This window comes from Adiantum capillus-veneris, chromosome 5 (genome assembly GCF_014529385.1).
Source record: "Adiantum capillus-veneris isolate H3 chromosome 5, ASM1452938v2, whole genome shotgun sequence".
NCBI lineage: Eukaryota > Viridiplantae > Streptophyta > Polypodiopsida > Polypodiales > Pteridaceae > Adiantum > Adiantum capillus-veneris.
This window is the reverse complement of record NC_140935.1, coordinates 156127372-156140105: the sequence shown is the minus strand read 5'-3', so window position 1 is coordinate 156140105 and position 12734 is coordinate 156127372.

Genomic DNA, 12734 nt, shown 5'->3' with positions numbered 1-12734 from the left:
CAATGGCCTTTTTGCCAGGAGGCAAATCACATAAAGTCCATGTATCATTTTCTATAAGTGCATCATATTCTGATTGCATGGCAGCCATCCAATTTTTTGAATTCTGCGCTTCATTAAAAGACAGAGGCTCCTCAACATCATGTAAGCTAGACACAGCCAAAGCATAACAATCTAATGCGTAAGATGCATGGCGAGAGCCTGAACGAGTACGACTAGACAACCGTGCATCCAATTTACTGTCACGCAAAGTGTGCACCAGCCATTTTGGCATACCTCTAGCCTGCTCATTTTCAGCCCTTTCCTCATCAAGTACATCATGTACATGTGCATCAGTAATAGGCTGATCTAAAACATTTTCAGAAACCCCCATAGGCTGTACATTTGCCTCATTGGAACTTACATTTGTATTTCCATCACTGAAAAGAGGCAACAAAGTGTCATAAATGTCCTGTGAGCTTACATTACTGTCTCTAGTACATGACAGCAAGGGCTGAACAAAATCTTCCACAAACACTACATCCCGAGAAACCAGAATACGTTTTGTTTGTGGATGATACAACCTGTAACCTTTACTTTCAGCACTATAACCAACAAAAATACATTTGACAGCCTTATCATCGAATTTTCTACGCTGCACTTGTGGCACCAAAGCATATGCCAAACAACCAAAAACACGCATGTGCTCAATAGAAGGCTTTCTATCATGCCATGCTTCATATGGAGTAATAGACTGCAAAGCTTTTGTAGGACACATGTTAAGTACATAAGTGGCACACATGATGGCCTCGAGCCAAAAAGAATGCGGCAAAGCTTGACTTTTGACCATACATCGTGCCATTTCTGTCAGTGACCTGTTTTTCCTCTCAGCAACACCATTTTGTTGAGGTGTATAAGGCACTATACATTGGTTTTTTATCCCACGACTAGCCAGAAATGCATTAAATTCATGAGACATATACTCCCCCCCTCGATCGGAACGGAGGGTGCCCATAGTACATTTCGAGACATTTTCAGCCATAGCCAGAAATTGTTTGAAGCACATAAAAACTTCGGACCTCGCTTTAAGCGGAAATACCCATGCATGCCTGGAGTAATCATCAATGAAAGTCACGAAGTACAGGTAATTGCCCAAGGACAGAGTTTGCATGGGCCCACAAACATCATTATGCACAAGCTGCAATTTGCATTTGGCCCGAACTGAACCATCCTTTGAAAACTTAGAATGCTGCATTTTACCCAAAATACAGCCTTCACAAACATGTTTGACAGGTGCTTCAAGAGGCAGCAAAGAAGCAACCATATCAGATTTCTGCAAATGCAGCAAACTGGCAAAATTTAGATGACCAAAACGTGCATGCCAAAGTTTTGCATCTGAAATAGCCCTTGAATCTGCAACAGCATTTGCAAAATTTTGTCCACACTTGTCATACAAAGTGAGCTTATACAGCCCACGGCATAAAAGCCTAGATGCAACAATTTCATCACCAAAACTGAGATCATGAACTGTACGTCATCCACAAATTTGACTACAAGTCCAAGTCTAGCAAGTGCGGATATAGACAAGAGATTCTTCTTGATCCCAGGTACATAAAGTGCATCAACAAGTGTGAAGGAACTGCCATTAGCAGTAGTGAGTACAATCTTTCCAACTCCCTGAACTAGATAAGAGGCGTTGTTGGCACAAGTGACTGAATTCCCATGAGGGACAGACTCGAGAGAGGTAAACAATTCACGATGTGAGGTAATGTGCTTTGTAGCACCACTGTCGAAATACCACACATGTGAATCTACAGCAACTGACAAGCATGCATCATGGACAACAGGATTGTAAGTGCACTCTGCGCTAAAAGCCCATTCTACATCAACATCAGCAATACAGTCTCCTTTTAGAGAAGACTCAACAATGGCTGCATTTGTAGTGGAACCAGCATTTGCAGATGAACCACCCTCTTTCTTCTTAGCCTCTTTGGCCTTCAACTTAGGACACGACTTGATCAAGCGATCATTGGCTTTACAATAATGGCAACGCATCTTCTTTTTGCCCTTATCACCAGAATTTCCAAACGAATTGCTGCCAGCAGAAGCATTAGGAACAGAATTTTTTCCACTCGCAGCAGAACCATAAGAAGTGGCTGCATTGCTGCTACCACCCTTTCTTTGAGAAGCAATAAAAGCCTGTTCAACTGCACGCTGTCTAGTCCTGTTTTTTCTGGAAAGTGACTCTTGCAACAGCAATGTGCATAATGCATCAAACTTGACAACTTCTGGATTTCCTTGGGTCATAAGTCTCCAAGTACTAGCAAAAGTCTGGTAAGAATCTGGTAAGGCATCAAGAACAGTCTGCACAAGGGAACTGCCTGAAATAACTTCACCTGCAGAAATAAGTTGCTCATTGATATCCTTGACACTAGCAAGGAAAGTGACCATATCATCTTCCTCATGCATAATCTTTGACTCCAGCTCTTTACGTGGCAAAGCAATTTTAGCCTCATTGCGGCTTGCATAAAGACCTGCTAGAATATCCCAAGCCTGTTTTGCAGATTTTGCTGAACGGATGTGAGGAACAATGGTGCGCTTCACAGACAACGCAATCAATGCATGAGCCTGCGCATCCTTAACATCCCAATGAGCTTGTTTTGCCGTAGGCAAAACAACTCTAACAACTGCAATCCTTGCAGCAAGACCTGCAACATCCTCAACATCACCTACATCCTCTGAACCAGGACGTACATCGATGCCCTGCACAATGTTCCTGACACCCTTTGACACAAGAACATGTTGCATCATATAAGCCCACATAGGGTAGTTGTCCCCATCCAACCTATCCTCACCAGCAAACATCTTGAACACATCTGTGTTGTTGTTGTCAGCCATGGTAAATGTTGCACCTGATTTGAAAACTGCCCGAAAATAGGAGAAATGGAGCGGGAACAACCTATGCTATATAGCACAAACCGTAGAAGACTATAAGGCACCTATTATGCAGAAAACAGCACTGACAGAAATTCTGCACAAAATGACAAAATAGCTTGTACAGTACTGCTTGTAGTGGAAACAGAGGTCGAAATGAGCCCAAATCAAAATTTTGAGCAGACCAAGCTCTACGAGCTTACCCAAAAAATTTGTCGACCTACGAACGCTTGCCAAAGCTCACTGAAATCGGAGAAAGTGAGCAAGCATGTGCTGGAGCGGCTGGCGAGTAAGCCCGAGAGGACGTGACCTACTCTGATACCAATTGTTGGAATTAGGGTTGCAGAGAAACACACATAGCTTGGAGAAGACGAAGGAAGCTCAAGGCACACAATAGAGAGTGTATTACTTAGTGTGCAATGGAAAGATAGATAGCCCTAGAGTGATGGGCGTATATACAATGCTCGGGGGAAAAAACCTCCTAAAGAGGGAAAAAATGCCTCGGCGGTCCTAGTGTGTTCACACACATCACTACCACATGTACATGGTAACAAAGATGTTTATATTTCGCCATCTATCACAGGCACCAGGTCATCAACCTCTTCATTGTTTGAAAATTCTTTAGCCACTTTCCACTTCATCTCAGCATCGCTACATCTCTGTTCCGCCACAGTTTCATGAGTTTGAAGCACTCCAAAGTGTACTTTGGTCGCATGTGTGGCTATCTTTGTGGGTGCATGAAGGAGACACATGTTACAAAAGACGTACACAAGGTCTGCGGCACGAGCAGGACTTAAGCGATTTCTGCGCTTTGAGTGCACAAAGTCATAAGAAGACCAATTGCGCTCACAACTGCCACTGGATGTCGCGACCAAAAGCACCTTGGTCCCCACGTGTTGTAACTCAACTACGTCTCCTCCATATTCTTTCCACCATACTGGGCCTAAAATCTTTTTTACGCTATTAAGAACCCAAGGATCTCCCAAAGTTCCTTCCCTATTGGCATAATCCACCCTTTGCTGGAATGCATCCATGCCATCGTCGCCTGGCAACAACTGCAAGAAGACGTTTCTAAAGTCTCTCATCACCTGTTTGTTGGAAGCTTGTCCGTTCATCTGGAACTTTGGATCCAAGAAAAATGCAGCACCATGCAATGGTGTGTGCATTTGAGCCCATCGTTTTTCCACAAGATGCATGATTTGTGATCTCTCTCTTGCACTGTAGTGGTTGTATTCTTTGGTTTGATGCAACACCTCAGACATGATCCAATAAACCTTACCAATGACAAACTTATCTGTGTCGACAACCCTTAGTAGTTCCACATAGGGCTTACTAACCCCAACAAGTTTGTCAATGTTCCGCCAAAAGAGAGGAGATTACACCAAGGACACACATTTTTGAGCTGCTTTGCGATGGCTTGGATACTTGCTGAGCCAAGCCTCCCAACGACGATAAGCAACAGTTTCTGTAAGAGCCGCTCGACTTCAATGAGATTATTCAAAACATAGTATGATGTAACGAACCGTGTCGTACAGAAGATTTGAAGTGATTTTTTCGGAGACTTGGAGCGAAATAAAGCATAAGCAAACTGATGTTCCCGTATAAACTTGACTATGTGATTGGCGTCAATAAGAACCTGTTTAATGATTGATAATCTGCCCATATCCTTTAGAAGTAAATTCAGTGTGTGAGCTGCACATCCAATCCATGTAATTTCTGAGTACTTTTCCATAATGGATAAACCCGCTCCTTTGTAGTTTGAAGCATTATCTGTAACAGTAGTTGTCACATTCTTCGGTCCACCCAATCGAGCAATAGCTCGCTCATATACTGTTAACCCTCATGGCACACGGACACCCTATGATCTATAAATGTTGTATTATTTAGAGTCAGGTACCGGGCTTGTCAGACCAATAGCAACAGGGTAAGGGTGATCGCCGATGACAGGCGCACTCTAACTGGAATATTCAAGGAGTTAGTTGGCTAAGTATGGGCACCCGAGTGTGAATGGGGTGAGCTCATATAAAAGCCACTAAACCTAATTTTTACTCATTCTCTCATTGTGCAATAGAAGCCGCTCTTGCTCCATCTCCACCTTCTCCTTCACCATCTCCTTGTGTGTGTGTGTGTACGTGAGAGAGAGAGAGAGAGAGAGAGAGAGAGAGAGAGAGAGAGAGAGAGAGAGAGAGAGAGAGAGAGAGAGAGAGAGAGAGAGAGAGAGTGTGAGTGTGAGAGTGTGTGTGTGATCGAGCGTTGCGGCGGCACGATGACGGCGAGGCGGTTGAGCGCGGCGTAGCGGCGTCTCCCTCTTCTTCGCGGCGCGGGAATCCTTCATTCGCAACTACGCAGGAAGGTTAGTGACACACCATTCTTCCTTGTGAGCTTGTCTGTTGTATGACTGTGTGCTAGGAGCCTTTGTGGCTCGCTCACGGCGCGTAGCAAGTCCCTAGCCTTGACATTTTTTGGCGCCGCTGCCGTGGAGCTGCTGCGCGTGAAGCTCCAATGGTGACCTGTAAATTGTATTGAAGCTATTTTTTATGTAGGAAAGGCGCGGCTTAAGTTTGATTATTGTTGTTATGCAAAAACAATAGAGAAAGACACAATGTTGTTGACTGCATTCAAGTTTTCTGTGTTGTTAAGCTCTGTTTTGCTAGTTCTATTAAGCTCAGATTTCAGCTTACACAGTTAGCATTTCTTGAGTTTCTGCGTTTTCTGCATTTTCTGGTTTGCACTGCACAGTTCTGTCAAGTTTCAATTTTCTGCATTTTCTGTGTTTTCTGGTTTGTGCACAGTTAGGCGCACAGTTAGTTAATTAAGTAGGTTAGTAATTAGGTGAACCACTGATTAGCAGGTCAGTAGGTAGGTGAGACAGTAAATAGTTAGGTGAGGTCAACGCGCACCAAAACGCGTACCAAATAATATCCAAAAAAAAAAAATTTTAAAAAAATAAAAATATTTTTTTTTAAAAAAAAAATTTCAAAAAATAAAAACGTGAGTGAGGGGGAGGTTATAAAAACAGACGGGTTGGTTTGTATAAAAGTGAGATCGGGATCGGGGTCATTTGACCCAATCCCAATCCCAAGCCCAAGCCCAGGCCTAGGCTCTGTCTCATGATATAGGGTAGTCTCACTCCTATATATATAGGCTAGACTCACAAGGAGGGAGTGAGGAATGTGGGATAAGTCCTACACTCTCCTCTCCTTCATTGCACACTAGGACTTGCTATTTGGAGCCTAGTTCCCCAGCTAGGAAAAGACTGTTTCGGGCTTTTCTGGAGCAAAATAGAACCAAACGGTGGGCTGTAAAGCACAGCGCGTCCCTCCTAGCGATACGCTCGTTTCGAGCTATCACACGGCCCATTCCACGACACGCTCTAAAAAATCTAGCAAAAAAACAAACAAAAAACATGCAAAAAACTTGTCACAAGGCCTCCTAGAGCAGCTTTTTGACACCTTAGGGTATCAAAAGCACATGCACTTACGCTCTGGGCGGGTGCTAGAACACGAGCATATTGAGGGTGCCTCTGTTCATACGGACACCCATTACCCATCCACGATAGGCTCTAGACCCTTAGCGGGGACACAAGGTAGCACCACCCAAGACCCTAAAATAGCCGCTAGTGATTCCTCCTCCGACTCAGAAATCATGGAAGCATACCCTACCCAAAACACTGAGAGAGAAGGCCATGCACCTCCTGAAGCTCCATAGCCTAGTACTAGTATGTTTAGCCGTTTCATGGAAACATTAGGTAGAGCTACTCGCTCGGAACTTGATGCAAATGAAGCACACGAAGGGGGTGGGGAAGTGGACTCTCCTTTCACATCGCACGTGGACCCCACACCCCCAAAGAGTGTCCATGTGGATATCCTGCCAACTTCTTACCAAGAAGGCCCTGTTGAGCTCCCTCCTTCAGAAGTTCCCTCTAGAGTACCGTTGGTGACAAGTAAAACCACGGGGAGCAACATTGCTTCTACCTCACAAGAAACCGTTAACACGTCGACTCTAGAAGGATTGTTCATTAATGATCATTGGACATACGACCTCCACACTGAGGTGTTGACGGATCTACACTCTGGCCACGCCTACCATGTAGGATGGATAGAGATTGTACAATCCACCTCTAGTGCCACGAGCATCGAAGATCAACAGAAAATGATCTGTAATGTTATCCATGGCATTATTCAATCAGAAAGGCAAAACCGAGGGGTAAATATATTCTCAACTGGCCCCATGAGATTTCTGGATACGAGCAAGGCTCAACAGCCTACTCTATCACAAATGGAGACTCCTCTAATGAGTCCCATGGACCCATCTTACGTCATTTCACCTGGGGTCTCTATGCAATCTGAGCCTCCGGGCAACAACTTTAGCTTCCCTAACTTGGCTCAACCCTCTATTAAGGAAAACACAGTGCTCACTCCAGGGATAGGCCTGACAGAGAATGTACCGATGACATCTACGGTTAGCGCAGTGCCACTACCTAGTGTCGTAGTACCTAATATGGGGCCTCGACCGTATGTGCCTCTAGCCCCTTATGCACACATGGCCCACACACCTCCAATTGTACCACTTGTTTATGCTCCTCGAGTGCCGCTCCCTAGCCCTTATCCGAGTGGACCTATGCCCGGTTATGTTCCATATCCTGCATCATCCACACATATGCCAAGACCGGTACCCGTCCCTCTCCCACATATGATTCCAAGAGTACCTCCACCGGCCCTGCCTCCTCACATAGGTGACTTGGCAGCGTTTGCTCAAACCATAGGTCGATCTATCGCGGAAAATATGCGTCATGCATCTGATAGAGAGCCTAGAAGTAAGGCAGTACAAATTGCCAAACTCACGCAAAAATTCAATGGGGACGAAGATGCTAGAAAACACATTGAAGTGTTTGAACAAGTATGTGATTCCTTAGGGGAACGCAACGAACTACATAAGTGCAATGCCTTAAGCTTGACATTAAGTGGAAAGGCTGGAGATTGGTATAGAACCCTAAGGGTGGACGAGAAAACAATCTACCCTACCCTTCGAAGGTTGTTTCTAAAGGAGTACATACGAGAAGGTGTGCGTTGGGGTGTAGCATCTCAGCTACAGAAGGCCGAACGTAAGGAAGGAGAGTCAGTAAGGGACTTCATTAGTCATCTAAAGCACTTAAACTCTCGCTGCCCTGTAAATGAGCGCTTCAACAATAACCAACTGCTTGATCGATTCATTCGAGGGTTGAGGAATGAAGGAATCTATAATGGACTAGTGATTAGAGGTATCACAACCTGGGAAGATGTCACTGCCAATGCAATCCAATTAGAGGACAACTTGATGATAGCAGGCATGAGGGTGTCTACTGACACGAGATCCACTAGCTCACAAGCCATTGAGTATGAACCCATGACTGCGAAGCCCATTGCCAATGAGCCAAAGGTATTTGAGACATTCTTGACAGACCTCACCAAGGCAATCCAAGAGTCTCTTAAGGATAATCGACCCCCTCAAAATAGTCACATGTATCCAAGAAGGGAGCAACAATGGTGTTCCATTTGCTTAGGTCCACATAGCACTAGTGAGTGCCCTACGTTTAGAGTAAAATTTAATGGAACTTGCAATGCATGTGGTAGGTATGGTCACCAAGCTAAGGATTGTTTAATGATCAAACGTATGATGGCAAATAGACCACCTGTAGCCTGGACGGATGCGCCTCGAGCTCCTGTATTGATGCATGCTCCACCTGTTGAGCAACTACCGCAACACATGGTCCCTAGATCTCAAAATGTTGTACAAGCTACACCGCTACCACCTCCTGTGCTAGGACCGCAGCCCCCGCATCCAAGAGTCGCCCCTATGAACCAAGTGGGTTGCGAGCCATCTAATGCTTATGCAGATGGCTGTGAGGAGGAAATAGACACTAGTATTGCCTACGGACTTGATATATTGGAAGAGTGTCCTATATACTACATGGAAGATTGTTGGGGGCAAGTCAAGCCAGTTTATCAAGCTGCTGCTCTCGCATCCAGAGGTCAAAATATCAACACCCAGGCTAGGAGGCCACCTCTTCAATGCTATGAGTGTGGTGGACCACATCGGGCAGCGGAGTGCCCTATTCGGCTGCAAAAGAATCCTGCACAGATGCAAATGAATCAAGGGAGCACGTCTGCAATGCCAATACTCACATGTAATCGTTGTGGCATAGATCACTTGATTGCCCAATGCCCCTATAACCCAAATGCGCCTTAAATCACACCCCTAAATTTGGTCGAAATTGCTAGTGTGACATCGCCAATACCACCCGTCGCACCCGCTTATGTGATTACACAGTCTATGCTTCAAGGGCCAGGCCATATCCTCGAAGAGAGAGATACCGCGTCAATTATCCAAGCAAAGAAAAAGAAGACACGAAGGAAGAGGTCGCAGAATAAGGGAAATTCAAAGCCAAGTTCCAAAACAAACATAGGAACAGGAGATGACCCCGTGTATATGAATGACCTCGAGGATGATTCAGATTCAATCGAGACAATGGAGACTAGAACCAATACCACAAAGGGAAAGACCGACAAAGAAAACCGTAACATGGAACCAAATGAAAACCGAATAAGAGAAAACCATAAAGAGCCTCTGAAAACACCACAAGTGTTTCCAAATCCAATCCAAGACCCCCAAGATAAACCGCAGGGGCAAAAAGGGAAGAATCGTAAAAAGAAGATTAGGACGTACCCAAACCTAGTAGACGAGATTGAGCAGGTGAAACATCTAAGAGGTTTAGTGGAGGAGACTCAAAGGAAACTAGAACCAGAACCCATGCATGTCAAAATTCATGACACAGTGTTTCCCACGCAAGTTCATCCACCCCACATGAACCATAGACCGTTAGCCATATCTAGTATCATCCAAGAAGGGAGTGAGGACGGGACATCAAAAAGTGAGCATACACCTTTCTTGTTGGAAAGGATGTTTAACGAAGGAATACCTGATCCCATTGAGGAATATGAGATTCCATCCTCACTAGTTCCTAGTCAAGGACCTACACCCTGCAAAATGCCAATGAATGTTGCCAAACTAGTGGACTTCATGTCTTCTGAGGTCCGAACCACGATCATAGCAAAGCTGTATGGAGATCCTGAGTTATTCTTTGCACTTCGAGCATTCCTTAACGGAGAGCTACAAACGGGATTACCGCAGTTTGCGCAACCAAATAGGCCTGACTCGATTATGATTGATGAGGAAAATCATGTGCAATCACTTGACTTAGATGGACACGAGTCTGTGATCGAGGTACCCATTAACGAATTAGGGCAGTATTTTGAAGGCGACGAGTCTAATGCGACCCTACCCATCACTACCAAGGGATTAACTATAAAGGGAATTCTTGATGGTGGTGCGGGAGTTAGCATCGTTACAAAAGATTGTTGGGAATCCATGGGAAAACCCCGCCTCAGTGTTACTAACATTGTGGTAAAGATGGCAAATGGTACCATAGCCAAACCTATGGGGATGCTCAAGGATCTTAAGATCAAAGTTCTAGGACACAAGGTACGACATACGTTCATTGTGATGGATTTCTCTAAACACCTTATGTCATATGAAATGATTTTAGGACGACCATTCATGAGGGAAGCACAAATGGTTCATGATTGGTCTAAAAATCATGTCTATTTGCAATTCCAAGACTCTGTCCTTAGAGTGGATTTGGTGACTGGTAAGGTACACCCCTTACGGAGTAAAACCATTATTGATCATCGCTTTGACACCACAGTTCACTCGGCCCCACTACAATATTGTTACACTTGTAAGAAGGATACAGACATTGGCCAAGATTCTCCTTACATGGATGTGTTACCGGGTATGACGGAATCAGACAACGTGGACTGGGTACACCTCTCTGCAACCATAGATACCTGGGGAAATAGAGGAACCACTTGGGTCACACCAGAGGGGGAAGAGGTACCACAAATTGCACCTCTGAACATGATAAGTGCCATACATGCATCTTCTAAGGGCAAGGCAATTGTAGACCAATCTGACAGTGACACCGATAGCTCAATAGAAGACTTTGACCAAAACGACTCAGACACGGACTCCCACAGTGAAACGGATTCTGAATCTCATGAATTAGAGAATGGAGCAAGTTCAGAGTCAACATTCGGAAGGACCGAGCACATCAACCGATGATAGCTCCTCTGAGAGTGAAGAGGACACCAACGAGGACTCCTTTAGTGAGCCAAATCTAAATGCAAATCAAAATCAGGTCTCAAATAAGAAAAAGAAAAACTTAAGAGGCGTCGATATCGAGCCAATGTACGTGCTAGGATAAAAAAGAAGAGATCCTCAGCAGAATGGCTCAGTTATATAGGAGCATGTGATGCTCATCGAAAATTGGTAGACGATTGGGGTGAATATCTCCAAAATGTTATGTGGTGTAGACCACGACCCCATGACATAGCCGAATTAGAGATCATAGACAAGCCAAAGTTGAGCCGCACTGCAAGGAGGCGTCAAAAGCAAGAGTTAGCTCGACAACACAAGAAAGCAGAAATAGAAGCACAGACCAAAGCACAACCAGAATCCACAGACTTGCATCCTGCACCAGAACATTTCAAATCTTACACCACAGGGGAAGCAAAGGTTGTGTACACAAAAGCCCAAAGAATACCTATCGATGGGAATAATGGAATCTATGATGGTCCGGCAATAGTTAAAGAAATAGAATTAGCCGACCCTGGTGAAGAATCAAAACCTGTGTTTATTGCCCAAGACCTCACAGAAGTTGAAGAGGCGGTCCTCAAAGAGCTTTTCAAGGAATTCAAGGACATATTCGCTTGGACATACCATGATATGAAAGGTGTTCCACCTTCTGTGGTCCAACATACAATCCCTATGATTAGCACTGCGAAGCTCGTACAACAAAGACCCTACCTGATGAATCCTAAGTACGCAAAGATCATTCAAGAAGAACTAGAAAAGCTTATCAAATGTGGGTTCATATATCCTATTGAACACTCTGAATGGGTGTCTCCAATAGTTATCGTGCCAAAAAAGAATGGGAAACTCAGGGTGTGCGTGGACCTCAAAAAAGTTAATGCACCTACTAGAAGAGACCATTACCCCCTACCATATTCCGAACATGTACTCGAAAGAGTTGCAGGCAAGGAAGCTTATAGCTTTCTAGATGGGTACTCAGGCTACAACCAAATCACGATAGCGCTAGAGGACGAAGCTAAAACTGCCTTCATCACAGAATTTGGCGTGTTTGCATTTCGTGTGATGGCTTTTGGCTTAACAAATGCCCCTGCTACATTCCAACGATTAATAAACACTGCTTTTAAAGAATATTTGAGAGAGTTTTGTGAAGCTTTCTTAGACGAACTTTGTGTTTACTCTTCTTGGAAAGAACATCTATCATGTTTGCGGAAGGTGTTTGAAAAGTGTAGGTTATATTGTATCTCATTGAACCCGTTCAAATGCCAATTTTGGGTCAAGCATGGAGTTATTTTAGGGCATATAGTATCTAAGAATGGTATCTCAACCGATGAGAGCAAAATTAAAGTGATTCTAGAGTTACCACCACCAACCAATTACAAGGGAGTTCAAAGGTTCATGGGACACGTGGGTTATTATCGACGGTTTATTTTATTTTTCGCTGAGATAGCACGTCCTTTGTACAAGCTTCTCATTGAATTTAAATGGACTGAAGAGTGTGACCAGGCCTATGAACAATTGAAGAAAAAACTAGCAAGTGCTCCGATTTTAAGGACACCTAACTGGGATGTCATTTTCCATGTGCATATTGATGCATCAAACTTTGCTATTGGGTGTGTTCTCACTCAACCAGGAGA